At 46.5% G+C, this 18,927-nt stretch overlaps 1 protein-coding gene across 4 annotated transcripts in view; it reads left to right on the top strand.

The window, feature by feature from the left end:
• Nucleotides 1-18,927, top strand: part of VMP1 (vacuole membrane protein 1) — a 1,390,334-nt gene that overhangs the window by 497,244 nt on the left and 874,163 nt on the right. The window lies entirely within an intron of this gene.

Genomic DNA, 18,927 nt, shown 5'->3' with positions numbered 1-18,927 from the left:
GCATGTATAGGGAGGGTATGTTAGTGCAAGAAGCTCCCTGTCTCTGAGGTGTTAACACACAATCATTCTGCTCTCATGCAAGAGATGCCCCTGATTTCAGACACCTGCAGTCACGCTGCATTAGTAGTGATACATTTTTTAAGGGAATTAAGCTCCCCACCTCAGTACTGATGGTGGTTAAAATGGGTGTGGCTTCCTTCCGATTTTTTTTGACAGTCCAAATGCATTCTGCTAATTTGCCAGGATGCGTTGTTAGGGAGTGAACCTCCTTGTGTGGGGAAAATGCAGTCGCACAATGGCGGGCCCTGATGATGGTGTTCAGACCATTGCATTAAGCCTTGATTATGGGAATCTGTGGTTGGTGAAATCTGCATTCTGCTCATGTTCGTGGGATGCTTTGCTAAGGAGAAGAGTCTCCAAATGTGGGATAAGAGCAGTGGGAATGCTATTTTGGCGAGTCGAACCCTCTTGCCTCGCCAGTGGAACATTGCATTAAACCTTGATGGTGGGAATTGGCTGTTTGGGTCTGAGGTGCACAGACACTGCATTCTGCTCCGGTACTGGGACTGGTATGTGATATATGCCTGCATCCGAGGTTTGCAGAGACTATTCAGTAGGGTCAGATGTCGATCTGGTGTAGAAGTCTGATCACCATTTACTATGCGGGCTCAGGAGTTGTATGCCAGAACATCTGGAGAACCACTGGTTGCAGAACCCTGGCCTCGTGAGAAGCTGCGCCTCAGTTGGAGGCACAGGTCTGTGGTTTCTGTTCGTACTCGGTTTCAGATGTGAATTTCCAGTTTGCTTGACTACCCATGTGGGCAGAATCAGCCTAAACGTGATGTATCTCTCGAGAGCGCAAACGTGATTGTAGACCATCCTAAGGAAACACAACACCATCCCATAAAACTGTCAATTTGGCATTGTTCATTGTCTGTACAGGGGCTCATGCTTCTGATCAACGTTCAAACACTTTGGGCTCCGCCCTAACCTTTTGCCTCTTGTGTGCTGGTTAACAGCTTTGAGTTTGTACCTGGCTGACTTGGTCTTTATGTTGGGTGTTTAATGTAAAGTGAGCGAGTCGTCTCGCTCCAGTTCCCTGCCCGCAGGTGTACAGCTCTCTGCTCTGACGCATTCAATGGAGAGAAGCGAATGAGTGAATGGTGTACAACTCCCCCTACTCTTCAAAGCTGTGCCTTCCCTTGAGGGGTGCAGCACACGGGCCGTGGGCTATAGCTTATCGCACAGTGCCTGATCTGCGGCCGAATGCGTTTTGGCTTCCGGTGCACTGCCTTCCACAAACTGACGATCGCTCCCAACGTGTGAAGTGTAGTAAATGTTTAGGTTCCTTCTATACTCACTGGTCTAGTTTAGGGTGTGCGTGCCTCTCACCAGTTCCCTTTGGCCAGCCGAGTACTCAGGCGAAGTATGAACGGTTGTGCACACGCCTAATACCAGAAACAACCGCCGCGCGCCGGCCCCCGAGTTTACAGAAACCAAACGTATAATACGATTGAAGAAAAGTGGAGAAGAGGAACGCTATACGGAAAGGCCACCTTTATCAGAAAATGAGCACGCCTGTCTGAAGCAGGCTAAACCTGATATTCAACTAAACGCATAGGAAACTCGTCGATCTTGTTTGTATATAACCGTCTGGACGATTCACGCTGAGTGCAGCGTGGGAGGCATTCACCGCTTTGTGATGGGTATTGCCGACATGAACCTTTCTTTTGAACCTCGCATTTTACTTATCTGGGCGCTTCCATTAATAAGCATGATGGATAAAGACTCGTGAAGTCCTCCGAATTCTGGAACCTGTTGAAGGAAACCTCCGAGCTCCTTGTGGTAGTATATGCTTCTTGGGGCTTCCAGGTTCATTCTCTGTTTACTTCACATGCAAATAGTACAGCCCACTCGGCCCGCTCCCTCCACCTTGGTTAAATAGCAAGCCCAGCGCTCCCTTCCCCGCTGGCTGGCGACGTCACTGGACACTGCTCCTCTGACGTGAACTCATGAGAACAGCAAATAAAGCCTTTGGTGCGTGAGAAAGTGCTTTTCACCTGCTCCGTGAAGCCGCGTATCTTGGAAAGACCACAACAAGCTTCTCCTATGGGCGTAATTTTAGGGGGGGGGCAGGGTTTTTTGTCCCCCCCCCCTATTTTCATGGCACACCATTTTGTTTCCATTCATTTGGCTGGGGCACCTTTTCTTCAGATGTCATGCCCCCCCCCCCCAACATTTTCAGCAAAGTTACTCCACTGCCTGTGTAGTTGGGCTAAAACAGATTGTTTGGGTGACAGGAGTGTGAAAGGGAAGGAGACACTCGCACATTATGATTTTAATGGCTGCCGTTTTTATTTTGGCAAGAATGCAGCAAATATTCAAGTATAAACCAGTGTTGGAAATAGATTTTTTTTACTGTGGGATTCTATCAGCGACATAAACCTAATCGTGGATACCTGGAAAATAACCCAGGGTGGGCAGGACAGTATTTCTTATTTTGTTGCTGGCAAAGTATAAAAGGTGCACACCTTTTACAACTAAAAAGCCGTACTTATATGTTCCTGCACAGTAAAGGCCCTCGTCAACTGCTGGAGTGGTCTTGTTGATGAAGTGCCTCGCCCTTGATCCAAACGATTTTGGTTTGAATCCGGGTTTCGTTAGTCTGTTGGCACTAAAATAAATAAAGGGTGCACATGCAGTTCCCTGGTCCGGGATGTTTTTTGGGCCGGATCTGGGAAAATCCGGCCCAGTAGCCAGCCTAGGTGTAAGGTAATTTAAAACAAAAACTGGAAGCACTCGTAATGTAAGGCAGTCAACAAAGGCATGTTTGCTGAATAAAAGCTTCTCTCTTGTTCTGTACTTCGGCAATCAGCGAGGATCAAGTCAATGTGATACCAACGGCTCCTCCAATAATTATACTTTGTGGAAATATGTCTCGTATGTCTCCCACCCTTTCCCTCAAGACATTTCTGGTTCTTTACCCGCTGAAGCTGCTCCAGATCAGCTTAATACTAGTTGGGCATTTCATCGAGCAACTACAGGTCTGTTGGGTTCAATAGCTGTTAGAAGTGTGAATAATCAGGAGCTAAGATTGCAGGTGAAAGCTCTCAAATTCTTATGACTAAACACAAGATCTCTGCTAAAACACTTCAATGAAGTCGCTGACTTCCTGATTGAACACGAGGTAGACATTTGTGCCATAACAGAATCATGGCTTCATGATGCACCAGGGCCAGCCCCGACACTTACTATTCCCCTGGATGATGCTATTCTAAGAGTAGATAGACCAGCTGGGAAGGGAGGAGGCATTGCGCTCATTTTTCGCAAATCTCTTAACATACGCTCCATAAACACTCAGGATATTGCAGACTGTGAAGCCATGCACGCTAAATTACTTCTAAACCTTAACACTAAGATCAACATTCTCTTGATTTCTCGTCCCCCACACAGCATGCCAGACTTTATGATCCAATGTAGTGATAGGATTGCAACAGCACTGAAACCTCAATCTAAGGTCATTTTACTTGGAAACCTGAATATTGAGTTTTTACTGATTCTAATGATCATTTAGCCTGATCTGTTAAGGACACACTGGTGGATTGAACTTTTTGCAACACATCCAGCAACCCTTCCATATCGGTGGGAGGATCTTGGACTGGGCGGCCTCCCATGGCTTAATGGTGGACAACGTTACTGTTGATCCCTGTCCGTGACCACTCTTTATTCTCTTTCAGCTGGCCAAGATAATACCCCTGAAAAAAGGGAAGTACTCCAAAGAAGATCCTTTGTCACAATTGGCACAAATTGATCCCAGATGCTCTGCGCCCTCTCTTCTCTAGCATAGTGGCCATTATCTCCAGGTGAATACTGTATCGAAAATAGCAACAGCTTATGAAAAGATTTCATCGGAAGTTAACACTGGTTCCTATGAAACAAAGGGTGGTAAAAACACAGCCGCCAAAATCATGGTATTCAGCAGAACACCACAAATGAAAAGTGGTGGAAGACAAAGCGTTAAAAAAAAAAGGCAGAAATTTCCCACCTCAGAAAATAAGGATAGCTATACTGTAACGGTCAAACTCCACAAAAATGCTATCTTTGAGAATAAAAAGCTGTTTCATGAGACATGGATCATTGGGGTCTCCTCAAACTCTACGGAGCTGTTCAAAATACTACGAGAATTAAAGGACCCATTTACACTCCCCTCTAGTCGCAAGAAAGATGCTCAGTGGTGTCTGAGCATCCAAATTTCCATGCACCTCAAGGTCGAGGACCTCAAGACAGATATTGCAGTTAATTTAATTTCCATGCTAGACAATAAATTCGCAGGTAGTGCAGAAAGGCAAGTGGTGCACGTCCCTCCATTTGTTTTTTCCGAATTGTCGGAAGCTGTTCTTGAAACATTAGGCACAATGAAGCCTTCCAACTGTAAGGCTGACCTCTATCCGCCAACATTGTCATATCTTGTGCTAGAACCCTTGCTCCTTTTGATCACTAAGTTTGTCAATCTCTCCTTTAAGGAAGGCCATGTTCCATCATACATTAAACCAGCGTGGATTGCCCTTTTGTTGGAGAAACCATCTTTGGATCCTCCGGTGGCTGGCAATTACCGCCCCATTACCAACATGCTGTTTCTGTTGAAAACTGCACACCAACAAATCCAAGCCTTTTTAGGCCAGTATAACATCTTAGGCTTACGACAAAGCGGAGGCCATTGGTCTTTTTCAGGAGGGCAAGGTAGCATCAGACCATGCGGTAACTGTCGCCCAGGACATCGCCGACTCCAGTTTCAGACATATGGGAAACTGTGTCTCCCTTCTCCGCCAAAGTCGGAGCAAGGCAACCAACTTCAGGCAGGATGTGCAAGCCAAAGTTGTCAACATGCTTTGCGATGGGGAGAACCTATTTGGCAAGGCAGTTGACAAATCCCTCCTAGCCATCAAAACTGACAAGGAGACGGCTTGCTCTATGGGCTCACTTCAACAGAAGAGGCAGACCTTTCGGTCCTCAAGAGGGAAGGTCTCTCAAACGTTAAAGGTTCTTTGCCTGTCCTATCGCCAGCCTGCTCTCTCCAGCACACAGGAAGCATATAGAGGACATTCCCAGGCAACCAGCGTTGATGTCCCCAAGCTACGAGGACGCAACCGCATAAGGAGGCCTGACCAGGATTGGGTTCCGGGCCCCCACTTCAGCACCCCAGTGAAAGGCTGGCTTTCACAATTTGTCCACAAGTGGCACAGCATCTCCAAGGATCAATGGATCACGCCCTAGAATTCCAGGACAAATGCCAGTGCATTCCTACAGTGTCAAGGCTAGAATGGCACAGAGTTCAGCTCCTCACAAGGTTTGAACTATGCTGCAAAAAGTGGCCATAGAACCTGTCCCTCTGCACCTCCAGAATATTCTCCAGATACTTTCTGGTTCGCAAAAAGTCAGGTAGCTGGAGGCCCACCCTAGATTTACGACGCCTCCACAGATTCCTGAAATCCCAAAAGTTCATGTTGGCCACTTTACAGCACATGCTCAGCCCGTTGCAAGAGGGAGATTTCCTGTCCACTGGATCTGGAAGATGCTTATTTCCACATCCCCATTCATCCAAACCACCGGAATGTCCTAAGGTTTACCGTCCAAGGCAGACACTATCGATTGAAGCCTCTACCCTTCGATCTCAAGTCAGCAACAAGGGTGTTCACCAAGTGCTTGGCTCCAGTGGCAGCGGTCCTTCGCTGCAAGGGGGTGTAGCTCTACTCCTACCTGGATGATTGGCTGGGAGGGTCCTGTTACCAGGCCCTGGTGGCGCTACATACAGCAGAGACGGTTCACATACTAACCTCTCTGCGATTCTCTATAAACTATCCCAAATCCTGCCTGATGGTGGCACAAGATGCTCTGTTCCTGGGAGCCCGCCGCAACACAGTATCATGCCTGGTGACAACTTCAGAGTAAAGGATAAAGACCATCCTAGGGAAGGTCCAACAGCTGTCGTCGACCTGCATGGCAACAGTCCGATCCACCAAATCTCTGTTTGGGATGATGTCCTTGTGCATCCATTTGGTCCCTCATTGCAGATTGTGGATGAGCTCGCTTCAGGAGTTCCTCGGCGCAAGGTGGAAGCGCAAGGTGGAAGCATATCTGTCTCATTGAACAGTATATCCCTCACTCAAGCTTTCCGCCAAACCCTATGCTGGTGGACCATTTGTCCTTAAATCTCGCATAGAGCATCTTTCCGGGACTCTGCATCAGAAGACGGTCACTACTGATCCCTCTCTGGAAGGTTGGGGTGCTCACATGGGCCAACTATATGCCAGAGGTGTTTGGCCCCTGGAGGAGACGGCACCGCAAATCAACATCCTGGGATTGCCGGCAGTTTTCTGGGCTCTCAAATCCTTCAAGTCTCAGCTCGTGGGTAAGGTGGTCAGGATCTTCACAGACAACAAAACCATTACGTACTACATCAAGAAGCTGGGTGGGACGAGATTGCCCATCCTCTTTCTGGAGGCCCAGAACGTGTGGCGATGAGCCATTGCTCACTGGATGTTTCTAGTCCTGTTCAACTTGGCAGGTGTTCAAAACACCATTGCTGACTTTTCAGCAGGGAGCTGCGGTCCTGCCACGAGTGGGAACTTCAGCAAGCTCAAGCGTCGCAGATCTTCAGCGAGTGGGGCAACCTCACATCAATCCGTTTGTGACCACGGCCAATTACAAGTGCCAGCAGTTTTCCTGCAGGTGTCCTTGGGTGAAGAGGCTGGGGGGGTGGGGCACCGTTCTTTCCCTGTGGGAAGGCCTGTTCCTTTACGCATTCCCTTCAATTCCGCTACTGCTACATGTGATCAACGCATTCAAACTGACCATTAAGATAAGATGGTCCTCATTTCACCAGCTTGGCCCAGACAGATCTGGTACCCAGACCTTCTTCACTCTTCAGTGGTTCTGGCCATCAAATTCTGAAATTACTAGCCAGAGAAGGATGGGCAATCCTGCACCACAACCCAGCATCACTGAACCTGTCCGCCTGGCTCCTGCAGCATTAGAGTTTTGGATTTCTCGCTACCGTTGGATGGTAAGAAGATTCTAGACAAGGACAGGCCTCCATCTACACTTGCATGCTATTAGCACAAGTGGAAGCTCTTCACTGTGTGGTGCCAGTCACAGAAGATCTCTCCATAGCGCGGCACAGCTTCTGCCTTACTAAAGCTGGTCTTGCCCATGCATCCATCGAGGTGCACTTGGCTGCAATATCCTGTGATACCCAGGCTCCTGGCAGGCTCTCTATAGTCGCGTAGACTCGTAAAGGAGTTCCTAAAGGGCCTTTTCTGGGCATTCCATGCGGTATAGACGTCGGCCCAACGTGGGAGTTGAATGTGATTCTGTCCAAACTGATGGCTGCTCCGTTTGAACCGATGCATCGGGTGTCTCTGAAGTTTTTCTCGTGGAAGACCGCCTTTCTTGTGGCTATCACCTCGGCCAGGCATGTGGGAGAAATCCAGGCTCTATCATGTAGGCCTCCATATTTGTCTTTCATCAGTCCAAGGTGGTGCTATGAATCATCCGTCCTTTATACCAAAGGTTTCGACTGACTTTCATTTGAACAAGCCTTTGGTCTTACCAGTGTTCTTTGCAAGCTCTTCTACGCCTGCTAAGGGGTCCCTGCAGTCACTGGATGTGTTGTATGCCTTGCAATTCCATGTGGCATGCACAAAGGAGTTTCGTAAGAATTCTGGACTTTTCGTCAACTTTGGACCTGTTGGGCATGGGAAGGAACGATCGAAGGCTTCCATCTCCAGAGCTCTCAGGCTGCATCATGCCTTGCCATGAACTGGCCAACAGGCCATTGCCAGTACGGCCGAGAGCCCATTCCACCAGATCCATTGTGCGACTAGGCCTTAAATCACAGCAACCATAACAGGCCCACCACTTAAGAGTACATGATTGTACTGTGAGAAACCTGAGGGCGTCCTCCCATCTACTCCCCCTGGATCCTCTACGCAGGTGGCCAAGGAAGGGCCATCACGTTTGGATCCCAACCCTGGGGGGTGGACGAGCGAGGGAGGATCACCTGGGTGGAGGGTCCTTGGGGATTGGTAGTGGGATGCACTTGGGTGAGACACAGTATTCCACACTCTCCTTTCAGGAAGGAACCCCTATCCCAGAGGTGGTTGTTTCCCATGTCCCCGAGAAGAACAGAAGATATCAATCCTGATTTAGTAGAAAGAAGGGTTGGGAATGGGGTACCTTTCGACGAGACACAGTATCCCCTTTATCCTAGGGACAGCCAGTTTAACCCTCCCCTGAACTTTATGGGTTACTGTAGATTAGTTCCCCTTTTTTCCCCCCTCTTGAAGTACCTGACAGAACTGAGACAAGGAAGAAGCAACTGAGAGTAATGAACACCACTTACTCGCACCAATTTGGTACTGGGACGAAGGAGAGGACCAAAGAGGCACACCAGTATACTGAAGCGCCATGTCACACTAATAGGTTGAGGCAAAGTGAGGCAATTGAAACCAAGTATTCCCACCTGCAACCTATCAAAGTCTCAGGAGAGTATAAAAAGAGCAGTAACAGGAAGGAAAGGCGAACAAGTTGGGAGAGCAGCTGAGACGGCAGAGTTGTCCAGGACCAGCTCGTTGAGAACGAGAGTCTGCAGAGTGAGGCAGCGAGAGAAAACGTGTCTCCAGGGAGCCAGAGAAGTCCACAGGAGGAAATCGGGTGGCGTGCCTGTCCCTTATGAAGTAACTAGGAAGAAATGCTAAAGTCTGAGAAGGGAGCCCAGGAGTGTTTGAGGGGCCGCTGGCGAGGCCCTGACCTCGGAGGAAAAATAAGTTTGAACAGAATCCCGCTGAAGGCCAACAGGAAAGGCGCGTGTGAATACAATGGAGCAGAATAATTGTGCATGAGAAAATACACACTTACAATCTCCGAACAATGCTAACGAATGAACAATGATGAAATGGGAAGTTAAGGAATGCTAAGTAACAGAGTGGTCGCGTATCGAGAAATATGTTCTTGAAAGTCTCTACATGAAGAAATAAAGCCTTTTACAAAAAAGGGGGGGCTACGCGAGACAGCAAATTGTGAGCAAAATAACATTTAACAAAAGGGGAGCTAGGCGAGAGATTAAGTATGATCAACATCCCAAAGAAAGATAGTTAAGACTGAAAATAAGCAAACTGCTAATATTGAATACTGAACTAAATGAAATGGCAATCTGCTAATATTGAACTGAATGAAACAGCAAGACCGAATTGTTCATTAAAACAATTGAACTACACAAAGAACTCAAGGTTCCTGGTTGCGTGACCTGTAATGGGTGGACCGTGCGGTTTAACTACGCAAAGACCAGAGAACCCCCTATATGCTAATAAGGAAACCTGCTCTTGTATCAAAAGGAAAACTATAATTGGTGCATATGAGACTTGAGGAAGGGAACCCTGAGCTGTGAAGAATTATTGAAACTCAGTTTAAGATACTACTCTTTGTAACATCTGCTGATATTGAACTTGGGGAAGGGAATGCTGAGACTTGCTGCCCTGGAACTATGTTGAACTTGCATAAGGGCATCCTGACATTTACAAAAGTGTGGAACTGTATGACTTTAAATGTAAAATAAGGTAATCCGAACATTGTGCTGAACTTGTTGACATTTGGGGAAAAGAAGTTGAAGAGTAAGTCCAAGCAGGAAATGGCTCTGATCTTTGCTTTTGGAACACTAGTTTATGATTGACATCCCTACACATTTTGTGGTTTTAGGTGTGAGGGCAAGCATATGTTTTCCACACAGACAGACTTTTCAGTTGAACTTATTGACACAGACTGTCCTTTCTTTCTTTAGGTAGGGAAATCCCACCTTAGCATAGGGCAAGTTAGGCTTTACACCATCCTGACATTTTCGTTAATAAAAGCCTATTGTTGCTTATTGTACAAAGCTCTGGGGATTGGTTAGATGGTGTTGCAGGACCAAACTAACCCAAGTCTCAACACACCACATCAGTTGACATCTTATATCCATTTTTGCTACAGTTAAAACACTCCCAGATACTCTGTTGCAATCCACCCCCACATATGATTGGAGAAAAACCCCTTCAAAGAAATCTCATCTTTTCTCAATTCTTCCATTTTCATTGGCCAGTCTTATCTTGATGGTCCTCTTCAGATCATATTCAGAACACACCTCTTCTTGGGATTTGTCCATATAATTCATTACATCAATATATGATTAAACATTGGTATTGCAATATAATTAATTACTAACAATAACTGGCCTGCCTTTAACTTTAAGTGTGATTGTACATGGTCATCTTACATATTTTAGCAAATATAGCAAGGCCTGAATAAACATGATCTTCTTAGACCACTGATTATGATCTCAACTACCCCAGACTCCTGGTGCTTCTGAAGACCTAATAATTTATGCGACCACTGCTCCAGAACATACAGGCTCTAGTGACCTGTAAAAGCAATTAACCGCCGGATAACCTGGCCTCGGGTCTCATTTTTATTACCAGCCCAAATAAATGATCAACTCCCTCTATGCGACTTCAATACAATGAGCGAGATAACATCTGTTCCCTTGTGGGACTGTTAAATCATAAACATTGTCCTGTTTGTAAGCTGACATTCGAATGGATTGTGTTCTTACACGTATTCCCCATCTTTTGATACCTCCTTTCCAGCTTCAGCCGCTTTGGAAAAACTTTTTCGGCAGAGGACGCTGTGTGTTGGTCCCGTCGACTCGATGTACCCCGAGGGCCTCCATCTCAAGGTTGACATCATCACCAGTATATATAGCATGCCAAGAGCCTGTTGGCTTTAGGTCTGTTTATCCTATGCAGCTATTGCTTCGAAAGAATTACAGCATGCTTAGTTTTTTTAAAATAAAAACAACACTCGAGAGAAAATGTCTTTGTCCGCTCCTTTGACCGCGAAGACGGGATTCAAGAAATGCCACGATTGCAGCGCCAAAATGTAGATCACTGACCCTCATCGAGTGTGTCTTTGGTGTCTGGGCACAGAGCATCGAATGGCTAATTGCGACTCCTATCAGGCAATGACCGGTAAGGCTCTAAAAGTGCATAAAGGGAAAATGGCGGTGGGTAGGACCCCCTTGAAACTCTGTCAACCCAATCTAAAATTCGATCTTCTGACGAGTTGAGAGGAGACTCTCCTTAGAGAAAATCTTCCAAAAAACAATCTTGCTTTAGGAGTGGGTCTCGCCTTTCTTCGTCTTCAACTAAGAAGTCAAATATGAGGTCTTACAGATCTCCATCGTCCTCTATTGATTCCTCTCTCCTGAGAGAATTTCATGTCTGACCAAATCCTCTACTCCTGCCAAGTGGGAAGAGTTTCGGAGAGGGAAGATATACGTGGAGGAGGCCCCTACCCCCTCTAAGGACAAGGAAAGAAGCCACGCTCTGGTTTCGCTGCATAAAGGCGACAAAGGGAAGGCATAGGCAAAATCCTGTACACACTTCAGCCCGGCAGGTAAGCCATCGACCCAATGAAAAACATCGAGGCCTCGACCCAATTAAATTTTGTCGTAGGCTCCTTCAAGTCGAGGGTCTAGCCCTTTGAGGTTGTTGTCTGCAAAAAAGCAATCATCAACATCATTGGTAGTTTTCCTTTTGACACAATAGCAGGTTTCCTTTATAGCATATAGGGGTTCCTGGGTCTTTGCGTAGTTGTCAGACCACATGGTCCACCCATTACAGGTCCCGCACCCAGGAACCTTGAGTTCTTTGTGTAGTTCAATTTTTTTTTATGAACAATTCAATATTCAAGGTTACCAGTCTTGCTATTTCATTCGGTTCAGTATTCAATATTAGCAGTTTGCTGTTTCATTTAGTTCATTATTCAATATTAGCAGTTTGCTTATTTTCATCCAGTGTCGTGAACCTCGACACCATTGAGCTTGAAGCAGCCGTTTGATGAAAGGCTTGAAGCCGTTGACGCCTTTAGCTAAGCAGGTGGAGAAAACGTACAAACCTGCACAGAGAAGATTTCTTCAAATCTCCTAAATTTATGAAGAGGATAAGCCTTCTGATGGGGACACTCCACCGTTCGGCCTGGTGTTTGGTGCCCTTAACGTGCCTGAGGCCTTGGTGTCAAAGTCCAAGATTAAGGACTTAATTCAGAGACTCCAAACAACCAGTGGTGTGGAAACATCACCTGAATTGGAATTTGCAAAACCAGACCCTTCAGACCATGCAGAAGCCTCCTTTCTAGGTTGGAGCAGATCTGATCCCCCCCCCCACCCATTTGAGCAGGATGATTTAACGGATATCCTGCACCAGGGTCCACAAAAGGATTCCATCCTTCCTTTTCATGTTGCCCTTCAAAGGGTTAAGACAAATTGGGAGGCACCGGAGACAATTGCTGCAGTGATCAAGAACCTCACCAAGAAGTATATGCCATCTAGCAGCAACACTGAATATTTGGCAAAGCACCCCACACCAGAAAGCCTTGTGGTTCAGGCAGCGACCTCTTCCAAACTGGCCACATATCCTACTATCCCTCCTGACAGACTATAAGCGAGTGGATGCTTGAGCAAGAAAAAACATTTCTGCTGGAAGATTTTTTGCGCCTTTGCAAAATTCACGTTCACCCTGTGGGATTGTATAGCAATGACGGCTAACCACATTCCCAAAAGGGGGAAGAAAGAAATGGCTTCCTGGCTATCATAAGTGATGGAAAAGAGGCTACAGTCAGCACTGCATACTGCTGACGGCATCAGTAGATCCATGTACCACACTATGCTGATTTGCGTGGTTGAGAAAGTCGAGATTTGCACCGGACGTGCAGTCCAGACTTCTCAATTTACCTTTTGACAGCTCTCGGCTGTTTAGCAGCAAGGCTGATGAAAGCCTGGAGAAGCTGCAGACCTTTAAAGCGGCGGCCGCGACAAAAACACTCACTTAGTGTCGCAATCAGACAGCCACAACAATCTAACCCTAGTAGATCTTTTTGGAGGGGTAGGTCTTTTCTCTTCTCTTCCTTAGTAGGTAGAGTGAGTGGACAGGCTAGTCATAGAGGTCAAACAAGATTCCCTTGCGGTGGACGAGGAAGAGGTACTAAGTCTGCCCAAACAGTGGTTGCTTTACCATCAACCACTGTTCCAGACCTCTTCGGTCTTAATCCATAAGACCCTAGTGGGAGGCAGACTGTTTTAGCATCTGCAAGAATGGCGGGGCATTACTTCTGATGCATGGGCATTAGAAACTGCAGCCCAGGGTTACTGCCTCCCATTCATAAAAAGACCTCTGACTCGTCCACCGGTAAACCACTCACTCAAAACTCCAGATCTGTTCGTTGTGCAGGGAATTTGGAGCCTGCTAGAGAAAGGTGCTATAGAATCAGTACCTGTAGCGGAATGGAACACAGGGTGGTATTCCCCATACTTTCTAATCCCCAAGAAAGAGAGAGGATTGAGACCCATCTTGTACTGGAGATGCTGGAACAAGTTCCTCAGGAAGGACAAGTTGAAGATGGCCACACTTTCTCAGATCCTTCAGGCCCTCCAGCTCCAGGACTGGATGGTGTTATTGGACCTTCAGGATGCTTAATTTAACACAGAAAGTACCCGAGGTTTACCGTTTGTAGTTCTCATGATCAGTTTCGAGTTCTGCCATTCGGGCTGACCTCCGCCCCAAGGGTTTTCACCAGGTTGATGGTGGTGGTTGCAGCGAGTCTCAGGAGAGCAGGGGTTCATGTCTACCTCTAAGGGGATGATTGGCCGGTCGGGGCTCGTTCTCCCGAACAGACACGAACACCTCAGCCTAACCTGACACTCTCTCCACAGAATTGGCTTCTCCCTCAATTACAAGAAGTCCCACATGATCCCATCTCAAAGACTCCAGTTCATCAGAGTGATCCTGGATGCATCCTTGGGGGGGGGGGGGGGGCATCTCACCCGAGGTTAGGGCTCAACACATTCTACAGATGGTAACCAAATTCCAGAGTGCCCAGCATCTTCCGGCCTCGGTGCTCGGTCTCATGGCATCCTGCATTTCCTGGGGCCAGAGGCTTGCCTGAGAATGAGATCCCTCCAATGGGCTCTCAGGACACAGTGGTTCCAATTCTCGGGCAAGATGTCAGACCTACTTCAGGTTCCGAGCAGCGTCGCACAGTACCTCCTTTTGGTGGGCCTGTGAGGACAACATTCTGAAGGGAGAACCCTTTTGGCAACCATGGCCTGAGATAACGGTAATGATGGACGTGTCACTCACTGGGTGGGAGCCCACGCCAACTATCTGACAATCAGCGGCCATTGGTCTTCATTGGAGTCCAAACTATACATCATTATTTTGTAGCTGAGGGCAATCAGACTAGCGCTGAAAGCCTTCCTGCCCTCTGTATGGTGAAAGAATGTCCTGATAATGACAGACAACACAGTGGCCATGTACTACCTCAACAAGCAAGGAGGTCTAGGGTCACTACCACTGTGCAGAGAGGCAATGCAGCGATGGTTCTGGGCAATACAAGAAGGAATCTCTGTATTCGCAGTTCACCTAGCCAGAGAGATGAACACGGCGGTCGGCCGCTCTGAGCAGGCAGAGCAGTCTCTTCAAGTAGGAATTAGCTCAGGAAGTTCTTCAAAGGATCTGCGCCCTTTGGGGAATACCTCAAGTAGACCTGTTTGCGACCAGTGTCAACCTGAAGTGCGAGCTGTTCTGCCCCAAGGAATTTCCCCCAAGAGGAGCTCTAGCGGATGCGTTCATAGTGGACTGGGAATTTCCACTGCTGTATGTGTTTCCCCCAGTCCCCGTCATTCCTCATGTGATCAGGAGGTTGAGAAAGTTCTGGAAATTCATGATCCTAATTGCTCCAGATTGGGCCAGGAGGACGTGGTACCCGGACCTTCTGGACATGTCCTTCTGCCCTCCAATGTGTCTTTCAGAAAGAGGACCTTCTCTCGTGAGAGGAGGGTCGGGTTCTACATCCAGAGGTCAAGACACTCAACATTCACGCATGGTTTCTCAGAAGTTGAGATATAAGGATTGGGACCACCCAGATGGCGTAATGGAGATTATGCTTTCGGCCAGATGGCCAGCAACAAATGCCTTGTATCGCTTCCGTTGGAACAAATTCTGCAGCTGGTGTAGGGAAAAGGATGTGGACCCTATTATGTGCAGTACATCTATGGTATTGTCTTCTCTGTTACATTTGGCTAATCTGTGGTTCCAGATTGGGACCATTAAGGGATAATTGGCAGCGCTTTCTATCTTCAAGCGTACCCCAGAATAGGCATCTTATTTTAAAATGCCATTGTTCATACAGTTTCTTAAGGGATTCACTAATGTGTTCCCTCCTGCAACTTTAAAAGTCCCAATGTGGGATCTTGATCTGGTATTACAATTCTTGTTACAGTACTCTGTTTGAGCCATGTAACTCGTGTCCATTTAAGTCTGCTTACATTTAAAACCATTCTATTAGGGGTGTTAAAATCAGCCTGCAGGGTGAGTGAATTGTAAGACCCCATTTACCATTCTTTACAAGGTCCTTAGGGTCAACCTTATTTTTTCAAACAATTGTCAGATTTCCATTTAGCCCAGAAAATTGTGCTTTTGACTTTCTATCCGCCACCTCACCCTAGCAAGAAAGAGGAAAGTATGCATAGACTGGCTCCAGGAAGAGCCTTGAGCTTTTACATTTCTCGGATGACGAAGATACGCTGGGACTTCCAGTTACTAAACGAACTTTATCCAGATGGATCATACCTGCCATTTCTGAATGCTACAGATTGGCCAGGAAAGATCACCTGCAAGGCTTAAGAGTCCGCTCCACAAGGGGCATGGTAACATCTTCCGCTCTCCAAAGAGGGGTGCCTATAAAAGACATTTGGACAGCAGCCACTTGGTCTACCATCCACACATTCAAAAAGCATTACTGTCTGGGCTCATCCTCTTGCCAGGAAGGAGGATTTGGGGAAGCGGTTTTATACTCAATCCATGGCAAACTTTAAAACTGAAAATGTGTATTCCCTCCTCCAAAACCCAGCACTGTTTTGGGAGTCTATCATAAAATGAGGAATATGTGCGAGGACACAATCCATTCGAAGAACAAATTACTTAACACTGGTAACGTTCCTCCCACGTATTCCTCTTTGCACCACCTAGCTTACCTTGCTGTAGAATTCGCAGGTATTACACTGTACACTTTTTCGGAGTCTAGTACTGTCCAGGTTTGACTGATGCTTGTAATTTTGCATAAGGAAGGCGTAAAAACAGAACTGAAGCCATCAGGTGCTGCACGTGCTATGTATACCGACGACGTCGACTACGAGACAGACTCCCTCGAGGGACATCAAGCTGACCGCATCGACACACACACTACCCTCTGCCGAAATTCTTTTCCGAAGCAGCTGAAGCTAAAGGATATTATATCATAAGATGAGGAATACTTGGGCAGAACATTCAGTCGAAAGAACTTTACCAGGTGTAAGTAACTTGTTAATCACTAGCATCATCGCTTCCACGTGAAACCAGAATTCACATCTAAATGTAGGTTGCGCCATTCCTCGATCTCTGGATCCATTTTGCTTGCCCCACATGTGAATAGTCCAGTAAACGAGCGGTCCACACTGCAATGGTCACTTGCACTATGTACCCCAAAGCCCATCAATGCACACTAGCAGTAGTGACAAGGATGTATTTCCAGGTCAGAGCACCCATCTAATACTACTTTACATCTGCTGGTCTTCATCTATGGGTAAACGCCAACCAAAGCCTTAGTCTGCCAGACACCAGACTGTTGTGAGCTGTGCAGCGACTGGGCTTTTGGATCTCCATATTCATACCAATCACAGCTGTGTGCTATACAAAATATCTTTGCTACTGGATCCCGTTACTTATTGTACTGTTCCCTTTACCTATGCCAGGCGTTTCCATGCCCATTCACCTACTGTGACCACATAGGCTGTGCTGGGAGGAACATTCCTGTTTGCCTCACACTTTCCATGACGAGATATTGCAGAAGGAGGGTTAAATGCTGAGAGTGTGCTTACCTAAACATCCTATGCCTCTCGATAATAAATGCATTCAAGAGGGAAATGGTCCTGAGACCCCGGTTAAAGGCAAAAAGTGCTATATGGACAAACGATATCCCGGAAGGCACTCATTTGAAACGATTTTGCAATTTTTACAAAACATACGTTACCATTCCATAAACAGGGGTACCATCACCCATATCACATTTATATGGAACCGAGCATTCTTAGCATGCAACAACCAACAGTAGGACATCATTTTACAACCATTTATGCATATCACTATTAATCCAAAATAATATATTTTTGCAGTGCAACCCGAGATTTAAATCATTCACACATTACGCATAGAATGCACACAGTGCACATTTAACAATCTATTTTTTCACAAATAAATCATGTTTTAACTCTGATTAATTTGGGTTATCAAGCATTTAGAAACACTTGCTAGGACAAAAGATATACACTAGAATATTTCTCGCTCCAGCCCACATTAATGGAGGTTGGAATTCTGGTTGGAACTATTCACCCTTCGATCCTGGGTGTAGTACTACCAGTTGGGGTAACATGTTTAACAATGCTACAAAGCAAAAGCACTGGCAGGAATGGCTATATAAAACCTGTGGAAGTTAAGGGGTTTGGGGTGGGGGGGGGGGGGGTGGAGTCCTGCCCCATGCTCTGGAGATTGTTCAAGAAAGGTGAACTACTTTTGGGAGCTGGTTCCAAAGGAAGTCTGTGGCGGCACAGACTTGCTGAAAGGGTGGTAATGACTCGAAAGAGGATGATACAGCCAAATGAAATCACCTTGAGCCATGTGATCTAAAATAAGGTACTATTATTGCTTGCAGTCATTGGTGCCAAGGGAAGGGACTCTGGCACTGGAGATACATTTTGCAAGACTGTCAGAGTATCTTGCACATAATGGGCAACGAGGCATTGACCCACCCGTTTTGGACGAGACACCAAGCCAGACCAGTGAAAACACTAAGCACTCCACGGGCCATGCAAGGCCAGGCGTGATTTGCTTCCCAAACCTTGAATGGCCCATTGGGGATGTAGGCAGGGGGTACTGCAGTTCGGAATGTGTGAGTGGTCATTCCTGCGCCTCGTCGCTCATTCAGAGTTTCTGAGGGCACTCACGGGGGCATGTGTAGGAACCAGGAAGTGCTCCTTAATCATGTTGCGCTGTTGCGAGAGCTGGCAGTGCGGATTCCAGACCGGGACTGCCATTAAATTGAGTGGCTGCGTGTGTAATGAATGAGTATATGTTTGGGTGAGCGTGTGAATGTGTGCGAGTGCGTGAGTGAATGTATATAAATGTGTGAAAAATGCACCTCCTCCCCATGGCGTTGGCCTCTGATTTGGGGATGCAGGGTGCATTTTTACTGGGCATCAATGTTACAAAAACAAATGTTTGCTTTAACCATGATGCCCAGTAAAATAAATACCATGCTAGAGGCACAGAGCTCAATCAGACTGGCCGCAGCAATGAGGTCCATTCTAGCCATGCAACAGCACTTATGTTTGCATAGTAAGTGGTACGTGGCTAGACTGAAAACATAACCAGACTGGCTGTAGCAATGCAGTCCAGACTCTTGGCATGGAATTTATTTTTACTGGGTATCCCCTTAAGCAAACATTATTTACTTTAATCAGGTTTGCTTTAATCATAATTCTCAATTAAAAAATTCATGCCAGTGAGAAAATGTGAAACTGGCTCCAGCAATGCCGTCCAGTCACATAATAACAATCATCATGCATAAGTGTTATAACATGGCTAGACTGGCATTTTGGTGTAGCCAGTCTAGCTTTTTTATACTGTTCAATGTCATTTTTTACTACCTGTAACAGATTCATAGTAAAAAGTGTCCTGCCACAGTAAAAAAAAAAATCCCGACTGGCTGCACCAAAATGTCAGTCTAGCCACATAACACCTTTCATGA

This window comes from Ambystoma mexicanum, chromosome 9, assembly GCF_040938575.1.
Source record: "Ambystoma mexicanum isolate Mex_15411 chromosome 9, UKY_AmexF1_1, whole genome shotgun sequence".
Lineage (NCBI taxonomy): Eukaryota > Metazoa > Chordata > Amphibia > Caudata > Ambystomatidae > Ambystoma > Ambystoma mexicanum.
Note: the sequence above shows the minus strand (reverse complement) of the source record. Positions and strands in the feature narration are given on the sequence as shown.